General features: G+C 36.7%; 1 long non-coding RNA gene across 1 annotated transcript; it reads right to left on the bottom strand.

The window, feature by feature from the left end:
- Positions 1-1,705: 1,705 nt before the first annotated feature.
- LOC125253072 lies at positions 1,706-11,607 on the bottom strand. Its single transcript, XR_007181348.1, has 6 exons — positions 11,034-11,607; positions 10,868-10,930; positions 10,521-10,592; positions 10,357-10,410; positions 6,183-6,260; positions 1,706-3,067 (listed from the first exon to the last, which is right to left on the bottom strand). It is a non-coding gene; the product is annotated as an uncharacterized LOC125253072 (long non-coding RNA).
- Positions 11,608-19,752: the final 8,145 nt, after the last annotated feature.

Here is a 19,752-nt window from a genome sequence, read left to right as displayed (position 1 = left end):
TAACCAATGTATGACATCACAGATGAAGTAAATGTCTCTAGGTCTGACTGATGGGAGAATATGTTTCAATCTGTGTTTTCAAAACAGTCCTAGAGTTGGTTAATGGCAGCTTCAGGCCAAACTTTAACAATCCTATAAGTTGATTTAGCACTGTTAACCAAGGCTTCGTAAGCAGGAGCGAGAAACAAAGAAAGATGGTCTGACTGTCCCAGGTGGAGGTGTGCTATAGCTTTATAAGCATCTTTTATGTTTGTATAAACATGATCTAGGCCAGTGGTTACAGGATGAGAGAGAAAAAAACTGAAAAAAAAAAAAAAAATGCAACATTTTTTTATCACTAAACTACTGTCATAAAAAGTTATAGTTTTGTATATACATAACTCCTGAATAAAAATTAAAATGTGTTTGGACTGATTAAAAAAAACAAATTTGATTGGTTTGTCGATAGTGAGCGCAAATGCAGGTGATGAGCGGTTTTATTAAGCGAGTCATTGAGTCGTTCATTCACGATTCGTTCAAACGGCCGATTCATCAAGAATGAGACAGATGTTTGTGAATGGGTCACTGAATCTTTGACTCAAACGATTTGTTCAAAACACTGAATCATTCAAAACACGGTTGAGTGTTGCTGTGAGATGCGCTATGTTGTGATCTTTGTTTGGATTTATCGGATCTATTTTCGCTGCTAAAATCATTTCGTCTAAAATGTAAGTGACTTAATATTATTAACTTGTTTGTTGAACTGTCATATCAGTGTCACATTTTCGATCGCGAGGTGATGGTCAATTAAGTGATGATCAATTGTCAGCTCTCTTGGTCGTCAGGTCGTGTGATGTATGTTGCTGAACTGTATTCAAATGTTATAAATATAAAAACACCACATTTTGAAATTTAACTGCAGTATGTCAATTTAGTTTATTTGTGTGTGCTGCGCTCATAGACTTCAGAAAACGGTGCTCATTTGTTTGATTTCTCCTCAAGAAGCTGCACAAGCCTCACAAGTTTAAGGTCCTTGCACCCTGACTCAGTCCGAAACTGTCGCATTCGTTTTTTCATATTCGTCATTTGGTGGATCGATTGTCAAAAAACCCCTCAAAATATTTGCTACGGATGCGAAAAATGCAGAAAATCGAACCATCCGAATAAATTTTTATGACGGACGGAAGTTTCAGAGGCTGCAAACGTATAAAACGTGAGGTCGTATTTAGTTATATATATCGTATATAGTTATATATATATATACACACAGGGTGCGATTTGTAGGAGGGGATGGGCGGAATTTCCCCTCTTCTGGTCTATGTATCCCTCCCTCTGCTGAAATATTTTTTAAAAAAAACCCTGCCCCACTGAGCAAAGGGACGTCCAAAAGACGTAATTTCGACGTCTTTGTCGGACGTTGAAAAGACGTCCCCAGAAGAGCCAGAATGAAAGTTTTTATGACGTCTTTTTTCGACGTCGTTTGGACGTCTTTTTTCGACGTCGTTTGGACGTCATTGTTGCACGTTGAACAGACGTCCCATGAGGAGCCAGAATGAAAGTTTTTATGACGTCTTTTTACGACGTCATTTGGACGTCCAATATTGACATCTATAGGATGTCTCAAGAAGGTTAAAATTTAGTTAAAATGTGTTACAAAATCAACTGTAGACTCACTTTAGACATCATTTATACTGCTTCTGCGTCAAATAAACAGTTACACTTTGCATTCAATCAAAACATTTATTTCAATGTGAAGTCCATATGTGATTGTGTGTATACCCAGAAATAACAAAAACATATAATAGTGGGTTAAAAAAACATATTTTATGAGCAATTCCATGCAAATATCAATCTTACTGAAACATTTTTTGTGCATTTAGTTCTGTATTTTACAGCATTAGCTGTGTTTTAATAGAAATTTGAAGGAAATCGCTATTATCCACCACATGTGAGGGGTACACTTAGCAAAATTACATCTTTATCCAATATTGCATTTTTAGATAAATATTTGTACCTTAATTATATAATAAATAAATTAATGATCAGTTGTTTTTTTTTATGACAGCATATGTTTACATGATCTTGATCAATAACACATATGATCAACAACGAAATAGATGTGTCGGTCAGTTAGATCATTTTAAAACTTCGATAGCCACAACTTATAGGTTGCAAGTGCGTCTGTCTCTGATATGAAGATTTATTTTAATATGGATCGCACACTTTAACGTTGACCTAGATAAATGTGCACGTTTTTATGCTAAGTATTAATGCACTTACATGACATGGAGGCACCGGCGAGATCACTTGCATTTTATTCCTGACATTTCCCCGACACAATAATTATTAGGCTATTTTTGTCGGTGATTTGCAGCAAGCTTTCTGCATGCGCTTGAGCGCGTATTAAATTATGCCTAAATATATCAAAGGCTCATTATGGTTTATTATATTAATGTAATGTATAGTCAACTAGAAAATTTTTATAGTCAGATAAATTCCGCTTTCAAAACCATCACGTCTGTAACATTGATCTTTACTAAATGCGAAAACGCAAATCAAAATAAAATAGATATTTTATGTTCTGTGAAGAGTCAACCATTCTCCATTTGGTAGATACTGTTGCTTTAGGTTTGTGCATTGTAATGCACATTAAGTCAAACAAAATATGTTGTCTGTTTTTTGTCATGTCCGCAAAGCAAGTGTATTTCCCTCATCTAAAATATAAAACACAGTTATAGGCTGAAATTTTTCTGATGTCTAGACTCTATTTTCAGGGGTTTAGAAAAATATAAACAGATGATTCAATATATTGGTAATGAATACATTCTATAAATATTTATATTTCAAGTTATGCCTGCAAATGTCTCATCCATAATGCTGGAATTGCTCGTACATAACATTTAGAAACAACATAAATAACAAATAACAAACAACAATCCATAACATTCTTATGAAGTCTTTTTAAAAATATTTTTGTGTGCGTCCCACTCCTTCCTTTCTTGTTGTGCATGAAGGTGCTCAGAAGCATGTTCATCTCAGCATTATCATCTCCTCTCAGTTGCATCTTGACTCCATTTCATTACTGCATCTGTATAGGATTGGAAAGACAGAAATTATAAATTTGCAAAAGCAGCCTGTTGTCATACACCAAGTACACATTTATATATTAAGAAAATGGCAAGGTTTGAAATCACTTCATAAATTCATAGCTTTTGCAGCACTGCACCAACTGTACTCTATTTTCCTTTGCCTCATGATTTTTATTTACAATAATGACATCCGATGTACAGAAGCCAATGGCACGTCTTAGTGGCACATCCAGTCTGTATTGGCAGTGTCAGTGGCTATTAAGGGTGTAACGGTTAGAATTGCTCACGGTTCGGTTTGTATCGTGGTTTCAGTACAGTTCTGTATGTGCTATTCAGGGAAAAAAGGATTACCATCAAATAAAGAAAATAAGAACAAAGAATCTACAATCTACTACAAGCAACAGCACAAATAAATTCAATAGAGCAAAAGATACAAACTTTCCTTTTGGTATCTTCACTTAAAAGGCCCTCAATGGTTCAACCCCAGAGATATGGAGATCTTAATGTGGCTCCATGAGTAAATTGGTAAAATGTACACATTTTCAGTGGTCAAAAACCAAATGTGGGTCACTTTCCATACAGCTGATACTTTTTTTTGTTTTAAAGAGCAATGTCTGAAGAACAAATAATGTTGAAACTAGAAATGTATCTTGTGATTTTCTATTATCTCAGTTGCATATAACATACCTGAGTGCCCTAAATACACTTTTTTCCAAAGTTTGCATGCCTGCAAATTATTGAAGATATCTTAATATCCTTCTTAATATCCTTCTAGATTCTCATTCTTAATAAACTTTACTTTGCGAAAGAGACAAAGAGAAAGTAAGTAGACAAGGAAGACCCCTACAAACTATCCCTGCATCTCAATCAGCTCCCTAGCTTCCTAGATCGTGTATCAGTATACCGTGTAAATGAATGTGGCCGACTCCCTGATCAGTGCCCTAACTACTGAACTAGGGAGCTGATTGAGACACACGCTATGGGTGCTCTGCCAGCTCTTGGCCACACCAATAGAAGTGTATTATTTCTGTATTTTTACTGTTTGTTTTTTTCTTTTACATTCAAAAAAAAATGTTGAGAACGTTTATTTAATGTCTATTCACTACCGTTCACTTGCACTACTGTCATTGTGACTTATTTGCACTACCGTTTCTGACTACCATCTCTCATATGTTATATATATGCCAGTTTATATCTGCATTTTTATCTTATTTAACTTTATTAAAGGTGCTATAGAGGATGTTTTGTTTCATACATTTTTGCAATATTACTTGAAACTGTCTTTACTAACTGATAAAAGACTATTTATTAGGTGCACTGAAAGGATTAATATCAATATACATCATCTGTGCATGAGGTAGGGCCTTAAAAACATCAGCCAATTGTTTACGCGTTCATCGCATAAACGATTGGCCCTCTGGCTTGTCAATCACTGCCATTATATTCCTTGTGAGAGACGTGCGCGGATTGGCCCTCTTGGCCAATCATGCAGTGTATAAAACAAAACATCCTCTATAGCACCTTTAATATCATAAATATTTTATTTGCACTAACGTTAAAGGAACACTCCACTTTTTTTGAAAATAGGCTCATTTTCCAACCCCCCTAGAGTTAAACAGTTGAGTTTTACCGTTTTCGAATCCATTCAGCCGATCTCCGGTTCTGGCGGTACCACTTTTAGCATAGCTTAGCATAGTTCATTGAATCTGATTAGACCGTTAGCATCGCGCTTAAAAATCACCAAAGAGTTTCAATATTTTTCCTATTTAAAACTTGACTCTTCTGTAGTTACATTGTGTACTAAGACCGACGGAAAATGAAAAGTTGCGATTTTCTAGGCTGATATGGCTAGGAACTATACTCTCATTGTGGCGTAATAATCAAGGAACTTTTCTGCCGTATCATGGCTGCAGCAGTGCAATGATATTACGCAGCGTCTCTTACAAACGTCTCCATGGTTGCAAGGCACGTTCCCTGTGCAAGCAGGGGCTCACGGGCGCTGCGTAATATCATTGCACTGCTGCAGCCATGGAACGGCAGCAAAGTTCCTTAATTATTATGCCAGAATGAGAGTATAGTTCCTAGCCATATCAGCCTAGAAAATCACAACTTTTTATTTTCCGTCGGTCTTAGTACACGATTTAACTACAGAAGAGTCAAGTTTTAAATAGGAAAAATATCGAAACTCTTTGGTGATTTTTAAGTGCGATGCTAACGGTCTAATCAGATTCAATGAACTATGCTAAGCTATGCTAAAAGTGGTACCGCCAGAACCGGAGATCGGCTGAATGGATTCGAAAACGGTAAAACTCAACTGTTTAACTCTAGGGGTGTTGGAAAATGAGCCTATTTTCAAAAAAAGTGGAGTGTTCCTTTAAGCACAAGCGCCACATACTGTCAAATCGCTTGGGTATGATCACACAAAACGTCTCGAAAAATGCTGGCGATAAGCGTGTGCGATATTCGTCCCGGTGTGTACAGGCCTTAAGAATCTAGAAGGATATTAAGATATCTTGAATACTCTTAGGATGCTTTCACTCTGGCAGTTTAGTTCGAAATGGGGCACGGTTCACATGAAAAGTTGAGGCAAAAAACACAAGAAGTGCTTTTTACCATTGTAGAAATTGTCACTGTTGGCATATAATGAAACAAAGATTGCTGAAGTCAAATTGTTATTTTGACCCCCTCTACAAAGTAGTGGATTACTCAGTAAATGAGTAATGAGTTCATGGTCAGGGACTATTTTTTCCATCGGAAGGAATGCTTTAGTGAACGTTTACTTCATAAAAGTTGCATTGATACATATTTTTGGCTTTAATATTTGTATTGTGTGGTATCCGTTTTATAAAAGCAATAAGGTACTCAAGGCTAGTGCTGTATCATGAATAAGTCACGGTTGAAGGGGTTACTTTACTTCACGGCGTGCCTAACAAATGCCCTTCAGCTGTGACTTAGTCATGATACAGCACAGCCTCGAGTACCTTATTGCTTATTTTCATCACTATTTATATTTGTCTTTCTACAATAAAAAAATTAACAAAATCAAAATTTTGAGCTGGGGACCTCTAATTGATTTGACACAGAATGACAGTGTAAGTTTGAGATTTTACTTACTAGCCATATTGTTCATAACTTTGAGATGTTATCTGACAGGAGGTCCATTCAACTCTGCTGGCATCAGCATGGAAGAATCTAGGAACATAAGTGATTTGTCAACAATATTATTATATAATGTTAGGTTTGTTAGAAATACAGTACCATGCGAAAGTTTAGGGAACCCCTTGCAGAATCTTTGAAAATGTGAATAATTTTAACAAAATAAGAGAGATCAAAGATATTTACATATAGTCCACAAGACAAAAAAATTGCTGAATTTATTAAAATAACCTGATTCAAAAGTTTGGGAACCCTTGGTTTGTCACAGTCACCAGCACCGGCACTACGTTTCCCAGCATCCCTCCTGTTCCTCACCTGCACATGATCATCAATCACCTGCACCTGATTCCACCATCATTACCACTCATCAGCACTCCCTTCATAAGCAGTCACCATTCTCACCACAGTGTCTGGTCTCGTATGTTCCTTGTGTTGTGTTGCGTTTTACCTGTTCCTGTATTATCTCCTGTTGGATTACTAAGTAAAGACTTGTTTAAAAATCATTTTCTTCGTCGTGTGTTCCTGCGCAAGCAACCCGTTACAGAAGACCGGACCTCCCAAATGGATGAATGGGAAAAATTCATCACCGTGACACAGGAGAGCCACAATTTCCTGTCTTTTTCGTCTGCGTTTTCTCACCTTGCCATCAACCGGCCTCCTGGAGGATGAAACCCTGAAGACCTTGTTCTGGATCAGGGCAAACTTCCACGGCTCCAGCAACCTCCCAGATACCACCGGCTTTAACTGGAGGGAAACCTTGTTGAAGTGTCTGGAGAGCAAACAGCCCCGATCCAGAAACGTGCCCAGCCCAGTTCCCAGTCAGAGACCCACCGCAGATGGAGTGAACGACTCCGCCGTGACGTCAGAGCCCACATCAGGAGGAGCGGCCGAGCATGACCCCATTAGTGATGGGAAGTTCGGTTCTTTTCCGCGAACCGGTTCTTTCGGACAGTTCGATTCAATAAACTGGTTGAAAAAAACGGTTCACCGGTTCTTTTACACTCCGACGTAATGACGTCATCCGTGATGACGTCGTCTATTGCGGGCCGGGATGAAAAAAACGTAACACATTCAAATAAAGTCAGTAATCATAACATCAGTCAACTAAAACATTATAATCTGAAGCGTTTCTTACAATTTAGTTTTGCATCTAAAGCATCCAAACATGACATATACAGGCAGTGATGTGCAAACAAAGTTTTACAGTTATAAAGTGAATACATTTGTCTTCATCAGAGCAGAAACCATGATCCTCTTACATTACGATTTATTTGTAATTAAATAAACTTACGTTTCGCCAGAATTGGCCCCTCATCCGAGTCCTCTCATAGCATCAGTTGTCCTAGTTAACGGTGCTGTGATGTTACTGTTCGGTAGCTTCAGATCACACGCTGAATCACGCATGCGCAGTATCATCAGCTCACCGGTTCTCAAATCGGACACGTCCGAAAGAAGCGGTTCTCGGTTGTGTACTGGTGATTCGAAAACCGTTGCAACCGATTCTACTCGAGAACGAGATTGAGATTCGAGAACCGCGAGAGCGATTCAAAAGGAGTCGCTTGTTTGCTCTTGCTGTAGTTATCTTTATATCACCTTGTTTAGAAATTTAATAAACTGTCCATGGATTATTTATGAAACAAATAAATGTTTCGAATCTTTAAAAAAAATAACTTGAAAGCACAGCTGCACAACTTTCACTATATTCTTTTTAAATAATATAGAAAAATAAATTTGTAGAACTATTTCTGAACATTAGTTTGATCTATGTACAAAATATTATGTTCATGTTGGCATGTAGTTTACAGTATTATGTACAGTATTATATGCTATCAATCTGCTATGGTGTATTTGGAAAAGCACAAAAAAAAAATTGTATTTTGAATTAAGTCATAAACATATTTCCAGTAGTTTTATATTATCACACTGTCCGATGTTCAACAAAACTGACCAACGTGCTTTGCGTTCTCTTGAAAAGTTAAACGCATGCGCAGTATCAATCAGCTCACCGGTTCTCAAATCGGACACGTCCGAAAGAAGCGGTTCTCGGTTGTGTACTGGTGATTTGAAAACCGTTGCAACCGCAACCGGTTCTACTCGAGAACGAGAACGGTGACAGGCCGTGTATGTTCGTTCGTGTACGCCACGCATGCTCACTCATATCAGCTGCTCTGCTGCTCGTGCCCATCATCATCAGTTCTCTCTTTATAACAGGTTATGTCAGTGTACTGTTGGAGTAACCGAATAACTCCGGGATGTTGGTTTATTTCGAGAGGTAGTGTCAGGCAGTCAAAAAGTGAATAACTTTAGTAATTTGTGGATTCGTGTTTGCTAACTGGATATGCGAACTGTTTGGAACGATTCAGACCGATTTGGTGAACTGGTTCAACCGGTTCACTGAAAAGAACCGGTTAAAAAAGAACGATTCGTTCGCAAACCGGACATCACTAGACCCCATAGCCTGAGGGGTTTCCATCTGAGGACAGGTCTGAGTCGGCAGTCCCATTCAGCGGCGAGCCCTTGCTCTCCGGCCCTCCACCCCTACTGCTCCAGCAAGCTCCGCCCTCCCTCAGGCTCCGCCTCTGCCCTCGGTATCCCTGCATCCATCTCAGGGGGGGGGTCGTCGCTGCGGCTCTGTCGCGGTCGTCTGGGTCATTGCCGTCGATCCACTCCATCAGCCCTCCATCTGCGCCGTGGGTTCCTCCTCCGTCATCGCTCGTCCCCAAGGTGGCACTGAAGCTGTCAACACCATGGCTCCTCCCTCCAGTGCTGCCGCTGTGGTCCACCATCCTGACTGGGGACTGGGCCACCACCTGGCTCATCCTCCAGCTCGACCGTCCTTCTCTGTACTGTCACAGTCACCTGCACCGGCATTACATTTCCCAGCATCCCTCCTGTTCCTCACCTGCACACGATCATCAATCACCCGCACCTGAAGACCATCACCATCATTACCACTCTTCAGCACTCCCTTCATAAGCAGTCACCATCCTCACCATAGTGTCCGGTCTCGTGTGTTCCTTGTGTTGTTGCGTTTTACCTGTTCCTGTATTATCTCCTGTTGGATTACTAAGTAAAGACTTGTTTAAAAATCAACTTTGTTTGTGTGTTCCTGTGCAAGCAACCTGTTTGATGGTTCTTAATACTGTGTGTGGTTACCTGGACGATCTACGACTGTTTTTGTTAATTTGAACCCTTTCCAGCAGTGACTGTATGATTTTGAGATCCTTTTTTTTTTTTTTTTCACACTGAGGACAATTGAGGGACTCAAACACAACTATTAAAAAGGTTCAAACATTCTCTGATGCTCCAGAAAGAAAACACGAACGGGATGATGTCCAAATTTTTCTTTTGAGGTTTTTTCTTTTTTCATTTAGTACTGCCACAGAATTCAGTACAATATTCCTTGATCTTCAAATTCAAAATGTTTTCACCCCCTGACTCTTAGTGCATCGTGTTTTCTTCTGGAGCATCAGTGAATGTTTGAACCTTTTTTAATAGTTGTGTTTGAGTCATAGGTTTGAGTCCCTCAGTTGTCCTCAGTGTGAAAATACGGATCTCAAAATCATTCAGTCACTGCTGGAAAGGGTTCAAATATGCCAAAAATGCTTAAACTGTAGAATCTGCAGGAGCTGGAGGACTTTTCTGAAGAACAGAGCTCAGTTTAAATGCTCAGAACAAACAGACTCAAAAACAACCATCACAAAACAAAAAAAAAACAGTCTTGGATCATCCAGATAACCACACACAGTATTGAGAACCAATGGTTGAATGGGGTTATTTTAATAAATTCAGCAATTTTCTTTTGTCTTGTGGACTAAATGTAAACATTTTGTGTAAAATATCTTACTCTGGACAGTACTAAATAAGAATAACATGCATTTTGTATAATCCCTGTTATTTTGTTAATTTTTGTTTCCCAAACTTTTGCCTGGCACTGTAAACAAGCTTGAGCATATGTGAAATGCAGAAAAGAGAAAGAAGAATATACAGAATATATATATATATATATATATATATATATATATATATATATATATATTCTGTATATTCTATATATATATATATATATATATATATATATATATATATATATATTAAAAAAAAAAGATAATTTTTTTTTAGGTTAACTTACTTAGTATTGCTCATACAGTGTCACTTACATTTGGATGTCACAGCCTTCTTAAAACTAATACATAGAAATATATAATTGAAAAAAGCACATATACATGGTGATATAGGTGAAGTATATCGTGAAAAATTGCATATGAAGTTATTTAATGAGCTTTCTCAATTCACCTGTTTCCTTCAGGTCAGCAGCAAGGGTGGAGCTTAATCACCCTTTGTTGTAGATGTTTTTTTCTGTCGCTCCTAAAACCACAAAACAATTTGTATTAATAGTTTACCATGAGAGATTAAACATGTTTGAACGAGTCTTTTCGCGCTTCATCTAAGTGACGTCACCGATTAACAGTACAGAGTACAGCGCATTCTTTTGTCATATAAATTAGCATACTTCCAATCACCCATTGACAAATTACCAGCAAAACCTTAACAAAACTTTCAAAACATCTAATCTACACATAAGATGTGATATAATGGCCGAATATTAATAAACAAGAGCTCAATCGATAGCTTTAGCATACCTTCTCTGAAAATGGTTGAGATGCTAACGGACTTTTTTCGAAGACACTAATGTTAAACCATTTCTATAAAAAGAAAATATTCAACAGAAGCGTATCAATTACAGGTAAGAAAAGTGTCAGGAACAGCTGTATGTATTATTTGTGTGATTTTATGGACTAAACTCACCTGAAAGCAGTGAAAACAACAGCGAGAGACGGAGGAGTTTTTGCTGCTTGCTTGTCCGTTGTTGTTTCCCCGTTTCCATGGCAACTCCGAGCTCCGCTTAACGCGCACGCGCATTAAATCACGCCAAAGTCATGCAGCATTTACATAAATAAATACATATAGGATTAAAACATATAACTTAAAATCTTTAAATAATTATAAGCCGCTGATTTTGTGCCACCCAAAAAACTCTGGCAGGCTGATATTTTACTGTTAGCTGAAATAACCCAATGTACCTATAAAACAATATTAGAAAATAATTCAACACAGTGACCCAATACGTGTAACTCAGCACTTGGGGTTAAAAAAAAGTTTTTTAGTGGATTGAATCAAGTGTTAACTTGTATGTACAAGTTATACATGAAATGAGAATATGACAGCAGTATTGAATGTAAATCAATGACGTCAGCTTAATATTATATAATGTTAGCTATGTAATATACTATGATATTATAATAATATTGCATAGTATACTTATAATAATATAATGTAGAGTGTGTCACAACGTTATACTGCCAAGTTTCTGTACCAGTCTTGCACGTCCACTGACGTCCAATAAACCTCCCAGATAGCAAACTGACATAGAATCAACGTAGAAACGACGTTTCTCGTGACATCGAAACGATGTTGATCTCCGACGTTGATCCGGCATCAGTTTGCTCATCGGGGTAATGTTGAATCAACGTCAGACACTCCATTCAAATCTAACGGAAAATCGACGCAATTGGTTTGCTTACCGAACGTTGAAACGATGTTGATTTTCGGATGGTTGAAACGACGTTGTAGAATCAATACATATTCAACATAAAATCGATCTAATTGGTTCGCATACCTAACGTCGAAACGATGTTGATTTCAGTTGAGTGAAACGACGTTGTAGATCAACACGAATTCAACATGAAATCGATCTAACTGGTTTGCTTACCCAACGTTGATGTTGATTTCATTTGGGTGAAATAACTCTATACAATTAACACATTTTCTACTTAATTTTCTACTTAATACTAAAAGATAAGCCTGTTTACAAAATAATCACACATCACATTCAGTTAACATTGTTTTAATATTTACAAAATACAGGTACAAATAGCCTACATCGTTAGAGCATACAAATCTTCTATACAAGACTAACATAGAAAAGGCATTTACACTCAAATACACACAAAGAGGTATACAAGTTAATTATTAGCTATTATAAATAGTCTCAAGCTACAAATTAAAAGCAATATTTACTCAAGTATAAAACTGGTCATGTTCTTTTGTACCAAATGTGTTATTTTTATTGGAGCACAAAAGGAGATGTAAGGCAGAACATCAAGAGACTGACAGCCTGAGTCAGAATTCACTATCACTGCTTCTTTTCTAACTGTGACTGAGACTTTACGACTCTCTCCTTTTGTGTTCAACAAAAATAAAGACATATGGGTCACTAGATGATTTATAAAGAAATCTTACCCTTGAAAATGGAGGACAGAAGAATATAGCAGATGAATTGGTTTTCCTTTGCAATTAAAATGTAAGTTCCTTGCTCTTGTAACAGGAATGTAAACTCATCAGGGGCGAAAAGGGTGACAAAGATGTAACCCACAATTTCAATACAATGGACAATAAAATATATATTTTTAATTACTTTTTTAATTTCAAGGTTTATGAATATTTAAATTTATTTCATAATTATTATTGACATTTATATCAAAATTAAAATATTTCATCTTTATCTAAATGTAAACCAGTGTCAATTCATGAAGTACCCCAATGATTTAACGGATTCACTCCTGTAATTGGATAAATGCGAATGTCACTCCTGAAAATTTGCAGTGCAGGTGGTTCTCTATAGCCCCCAGCTGTTAGAATAGCGACTCTATGCACATGCTGTATTATATCTAGCATTATTGTAGTGAAACTGAGCAACTGACAGTGGAAGGAGTAGACAATATTTCAGTGAAGTCATCAAAATGTTTTAGGAGTTGAAAACTTAGTTCCTTTCTCTCTCAAAAACACAACACAACAGTTACAGCTTTTAAATTTCAGAGTGTCTATTGAGTGTATAGTGCAAATAGCGTCCCTTGTTGGCAAATGCTATTTACACTAGCTTTTGGGCCACTCAAGTTTTAAAAAAGAAGCACAGAAGGCAACGTCTTCAGTGACACAGCAGTAGCGAGTAGGGAGTTCTGGCTTTTGATGCAGGTTCAAATCTGCCTTTTGCTAAGCTCACATTTATTTTTTTAAATAAAAATGAAAATAATGTTCTAAAAGCGGAACTAAACTGAACGAGTGTTTAATAATATTAAAAATGTTTATTGGGTAGGGTTAGGAGAAGGTGTAGGGAGGGTTTTATTCTACCAATAAGGCAGCATCCATTTAATCATTTTAATAAATACAATCATTTACACTCTATATTATTGCATCCTGTTAATGTACAAAAATACTGAGGTGCAAATAGTATCTGCCAATATTAAGTAGGCCTATAGATAGCATCTATTTACTCTTATTGCAAAGAATTGATACTTTACATGGTGTAAATAGAATCTATCACTATTTTCACCTAGTGTAAGAAAATGTGCTATTGTCACTTAGTGCAAATAGCCGCTGCCTTTAATTTTTTTCATTGCAGGTGCACTAAACCTATTCTACAAATCACAAATTAAGAAATTCATAAGCTAAATTTTTTTGTAGATCAGTAAAACTTTGGCCAATCATGCACATTTCTTGGTGTATGATTTTGTGAATCACCTACACTGTTTGGCTATTCTCATGTGGTAACATTAAAGAAATATTAAGTGCTAGCTAAAAACAAACAAACAAACAAACAAACAAAAACAGTTTGTAATAAAAAAATCATACATAAAAGAGACTTGTATCCCTTTAATATAGACTAAAATACTGAATGTCAAATAGTAGCATTTATAATAAATATTTAGCTACTGTTCATTTCTCGCCAAAACCATACTTCTACAGTGCATGTAATTTCGGGGTGGTGCAGTGTTGATTACTGATTGATTAATAATGACAAGATCAGATTGTCAGATTGTATATCTTTACATTTTGAATATATTTGTTAAAATTTGAATTCATGTTAATAAAAAAGATACTGCAAAGTGCGACCATATCAGGACTGTTACAGTGTCTGAAGAACACGGCTTAAATGTGAGCATATGAATTTCTTAATTTGTGAAATAGGATTTGTGCACCCCCAATGAAGAATTTGAAAAGGTGTAGCTGTTTTTGTAACTGGAGAAAAAAGTTTGCAACTTTTAAAAATCCTTTCAAATATTTAAATAAAAAAATAAAAAAATAATTTACTGATGTATGACTATTCTTTAAAATTAGAAATCCCACTGTCACAGGTGCTCAGTTTTGCTATAGTAATACCCTCACAGAACATGGTAGTAATCAGCCATCCATTTAAAAGCAGAGGTCTTTGTGGTGTACTGTTGGTACATCTGTCCAGGCCAACATCTGATGTCCTGATGCCTTCAACTGGGGATCCCTGAGAACCTGCAATAGAAATAGTACAGATCAAAATCATACATCATACATACCCATTACAAAGTATCTCATCTGGTAACACAAATTATCATTCCAGGTTTAGTTTTAGTGGGCATGATAATGCCCAAAATAAATTATTTCAACTCGCCCCTCTGAATATTCCTCTAACGTGGCATTTTGTGAGAAGACCAATGACCTTGTCACGTCTTCTTTTACATTGTAATTTTCATATAAGAGATATAATTAATGCAAAATATGAAACATCCATGCATTTACAAACCTCATTTGGATAAATACAATGGTGGAAAACTTGAATCAGTGTTACACAGGAAAGCCTGTCAGTGCTGTAAAGTAAAAGGAAAGACACGAATAACACTGTAAAACTGTGTTTTCATAGTGGGTCCTTTTATAATAAAGTCATTATGTTTTTAAAAGATCTTGTTAATTTTGTTTAATAATATGAACAATATTAATAGTAGTAATAGTAGTAGTATATATAAATGCTAGAAAAATTTCACCATGAGCTGTCTGCATGTAAATGAACATAATGGGAACAGAAAGTAAAAAACAGCTCCATCTGAAACTTTTCAATCAAATCAAAGGAGTACAAGCTCCTGTTCTAAAATTATAGTACACAAGACACACAAATGAGAGGTACAGTCTCTCCCTAATCTTACAAAATAACAACCATCCTGACAAACACATGTTGTATGAAGACTAGAGTTGGAATAAAACACCCCTCCTAATCCTCACATATCATATAAAGTATTTCCCCTCCTCAAGTCCATATTGTCCTTTCATCTTCAGGAAGCCATCTTTCAGCCTCCATGCAGTGGTTGGGTAGAGCTACATTAGGTTAGGACAGCCTTAAGAAGTTATTTCATGTGACTCATAGAAATTATGTCAGTTATGTCATATGGGTAGGGATAGGTATCGTTATAGTTCTAACGGTATTGCTACTGTTAATTATTGATCGGGTACTTCAACGGTATTCTTATCGGTTCTTTTTATTATATACAAATTAAGAACATAATTAACATTGCTTTATAAATGAAATCAACTGAAGATAAAAGACATTAAATCTCTCAAGATCTCAGCAGAGGAGGATTAAACAACTCTAAACAACAACTAACACCGTGTCTACACCAGACATGACTTTTTTTGTGTCGCGCCTCAACAGCTAAAAGCTGACCGACTGTTGCAAAGTACTTGGTCTACGTCAAAAATAGAATGGGAAACCAGCTTACTGTCAGGAATTTGTTGTGTTGCGTCACTCCTCATCCAGTGTAGACAAAATTACAGATTATAACAGGTTCTATTATTAAACATGCTGAGAAGATGTTACTGTTTATGTGATCACAGATATCCCGTGCATCACAGCACATATGAGCTTTGAAGCAGTCTGTCTCAATCGAGATGTGTTAAGGTGATGATACACGGGGCAACTTTTGAGCAACGTTGCTTGGGCACTTTCCCACTGAGAATGAGCAACAAATATATATCTGGATACGTTAGATCGGTCGTGGGCAATTTTTTGAGATCCTCCAATCAGAATGTTAGCAGCCGATCACGTGACCGGTTCGGAGATTTCAGAAAAAATTCAAACAAGATGGCGGCCTCTCAGCGGCAGTGGAGCGGAGAAAAGGAGTGTGAACTTTTATCTTTTTACGCTATTAAGTTGTCATGCGTCAACCCAAAACAGGGAATTTACCTCATATATTGCTTAAAATACCAACAACTGTCCGAAAGTAACGTAATGCTGTAATGAAGCCATTGAATGATTTCAGTTAAATACTAAAAAGACGCGTCTGTTTAACGGCTGTAGTAGCATAGGCTGCAGGGCGTTTGACATTTGAATAGCTTTTGATGCGATCGACGCGGGTTCGAATCCGCCTTTTGCCGAACTCGCTCTTCTCCCTTTTCCTGTCACAAATCAGATCGGAAAGGCATTTATTTTTAATAAAAATGAAGAAAATATTTGAAAAGTTGAAATAAAGTGCCTAACAAGTGTTTATAATAAAGTATTTATTGAGTTGGCAATAGATTTGCTCCTCTCTGATTAGTTGCTGCCAACTGTCTGTTGCCCTGTGTCTCATCAGGTTGCCCGTTGACAGCAACATTGCTCAAAAAGTTGCCCCGTGTATCATTTATAGGCTGCCCACAATATGCGCGGCAATATCCATCGGCAACTGTAACAGATTTTAGATTTTTGAATTTCATCTTGGGATTTCAAACAGAAACAAGATTTTTCTTACCCCCCCCCCAGAAAACAAGAAATATTTTATGTAATTTTAATTATCTAGAAAAAGCATTTTGATTTAACAATTTCTAGATATTTGGAATATAAACAATACGAAAATATTAAATAAGAAAATCATTTTTTGTAGTGCAGGACATTTTTAAATATATCTCCGATTGTGTTTGTCTAAAAGAAGAAAGTCATATACATCTAGGATGGCTTGAGGGTGAGTAAATCATGAGATAATTTTCATTTTTGGGTGAACTAACCCTTTAAGGCAGGGGTCTCAAACTCAAATTGGCGGAGGGCCGTTTCTGTGATTGACACCTCATAGGAGGGCCATATTAACATTCAAGTGCAAGAAAGCGCAACATTTCAGAAAATTACTTTCCTTTGCAATATTTCTCATTTACTTCCAATTTCATTAGGCCTACTAACATATTATACTATAAATATTTTATTTACCATACTAAATGTAAACAGCAGTGTCTCTCTCATTGTTACAGAGTGTAATATAATTATATAATACTATTACTAATATAATACTACTAATATAATACTATTAATTGCAATAGTCTGGTGCAACTTCTCACATCCAACAAGGTGCATGGAATAAAAAAAAAAAAAATAGTAATTTAGGAACAAAACCAGCAACACTTGTGGCGTGGAGGGGTCAGAAATAAACAAAAAAACTGGAGCTATATATATATCAACTTTATTTTGCCAAAAAATAAAAATCTCTCATTGTTACATACTTTATTAGTTTTTAACATTTAGTGGAAGTATTTTCACTTACTTTATGTTAGCTTAAATAACATTAAAATCTTGCACTGAACAACACTGTACTGAACAAATACAATCCCTGAATGCATTTGTACACTCCTCTGTTTCTTGACAGACACCTGGCAGAGCTTGTGCTCACACAGCTGAGACACATTTGCCCAAGATGCCGTTTGAGCATCGGTAACGTTTAATGGTTGCATCGGACGCGTTTCGGTGGTTTAAATCGACGCTCGTGACTTAAAGTCGAGTGCTTTTACTGTAATTTAGGCAAGCGCGCTCATAATAGAAGCGACGCGGTTGAGAGCGCGGTTCATGGTTGCATAGCAACGACAGATGCCACTGGAGCGAAAGCGCATTGGAAAGAAGAATGCGGCGCGGCCGCTTAATGTGACGCGATATGTGAATGCCCCTAGAACGGCGACTTTTTCTTTGCATATCAGAGAGGTACTAGATAATAATAATAATAATAATAATAATAATAATAATAATTTAGCGGGCCGGATTATGTTTTATTTTTGAGATCAGTTGCGGGCCGTAAATGGCCTGCGGGCCGGCAGTTTGAGACCACTGCTTTAAGGTCTTTTTTTTATCCTTGGTTGATTTCATCTAAGGCTGTGGCTGGAAGTTTTTCACTTTTTCTGATGTTGTTTCTTTCCTTCAGTAATTCTGCTCGTTAACAGCAGGACTGGTTTACGTCACGTGACAAGCATTGATAACGACACAAGAGTGGGTAACTTCTGTCCACCTCGTCTATAGGCAAGTATTGATTCTGGAATAAAAATGTTTTTGTTTTTTTAAATCATAAACAAATTGCGATAGGTGAATCGATTTTTTTCCCCCCAGCCCTAACATCTATATAGCAATAATGAATAGTGCGTGTAATTTCTCCAGTACCGACGGCAGAACCAATATTGTTCAAGCTTATCGATACTCTGGTCTTTCAGAATTTAGCCCCGGGGCCTGTTTAATACCATGTTTCGGTACCCATCCCTACATATGGGTGAGTTCATAAGGATGAAAGCTTGAGTCAGTCTCTTGATTTGTGACTGTGCAGCTATTGTGAAACTCACCATCTTCATGTATCAAGTGTGAATGGCATCTTGTCCTGAAGAATCACAGCTCCAAACGCTAGAGATTACATCTCATCTGGTAACAAGAGCATAGTACAGCCATAACTGTAAGAACTGTAATGATATCTTTACCCCCTAATATTGCATTGATGATATAAATTCAAACACATTAGAGGCTAAGAGTATGAGCAATGAGTAAGCTGCCCAGATTTCTGTCGAAAATAACTTACTTGCCTAAAGTTGTCGACCCCCTGGACCACAATCAGCATTTATAAGTAAAAATATTTAAGAATATATCATTAAAAAATGCATGCACGTATACAAATAAATAAATACCTTTGAGTGGAACAGTATGGCGTCTGTCACTGGCAAACATAACTACAAATAGAGAGAAATAAAATAAAATAGATTAATGACCATGATATCCTGTTATCATAATAGTTAAATAAATGATTATAACTACAAGCATTATAACATTATACTTGTCACGTATGTTACCTCTTTTAGCTGATTATTTAGCCTACAGGCCTTTCAAGAACAACCTCACTGAAACAACCTGGGGTTAATGATTTTAAAATGTGAGACTTCTTTCAAAGACATGTAAAAATCTTACAGACCCACAACTTTTCAACAGTAGTGTAGTGAATGATTGAGGTTTTGCTTACAATAGTCATCTGGTTCATGGCCTTTGACAGGAGGTCGCTCAGCTCTGCTGGGGTGCAGGAGGCCATCCTCATGGAAGGATCTAGGAACATAACATGCAATTTGTCACAGAGCCAACCACAATTATTACAGGTTTATTACAAGGAACCAAGCTAGAGCAGAGGTGGAAAGAATAAAATACATAATATTAAAAAATAATTTCTTAAGTTAACAGAATTTATATTTTTAGTATTAGAATTCACTATTGTACATACAGTGTCACTTACGTTTGGATGTCAAAGCCTTCTTAACTAATGCATTAAAAATAATTTTACAAAAGAAAACTGCAGATGCATGGTGATATAGGTAAAATATATTGTGAAATAAATGCATATTAAATTATTTAATGAGCTTTCTCAGTTCACCTGTGTTTCCTCCAGAAATGCTGCAAACTTTG

Source organism: Megalobrama amblycephala, linkage group LG18 (assembly GCF_018812025.1).
Source record: "Megalobrama amblycephala isolate DHTTF-2021 linkage group LG18, ASM1881202v1, whole genome shotgun sequence".
Taxonomy (NCBI): Eukaryota; Metazoa; Chordata; class Actinopteri; order Cypriniformes; family Xenocyprididae; genus Megalobrama; species Megalobrama amblycephala.
Note: the sequence above shows the minus strand (reverse complement) of the source record. Positions and strands in the feature narration are given on the sequence as shown.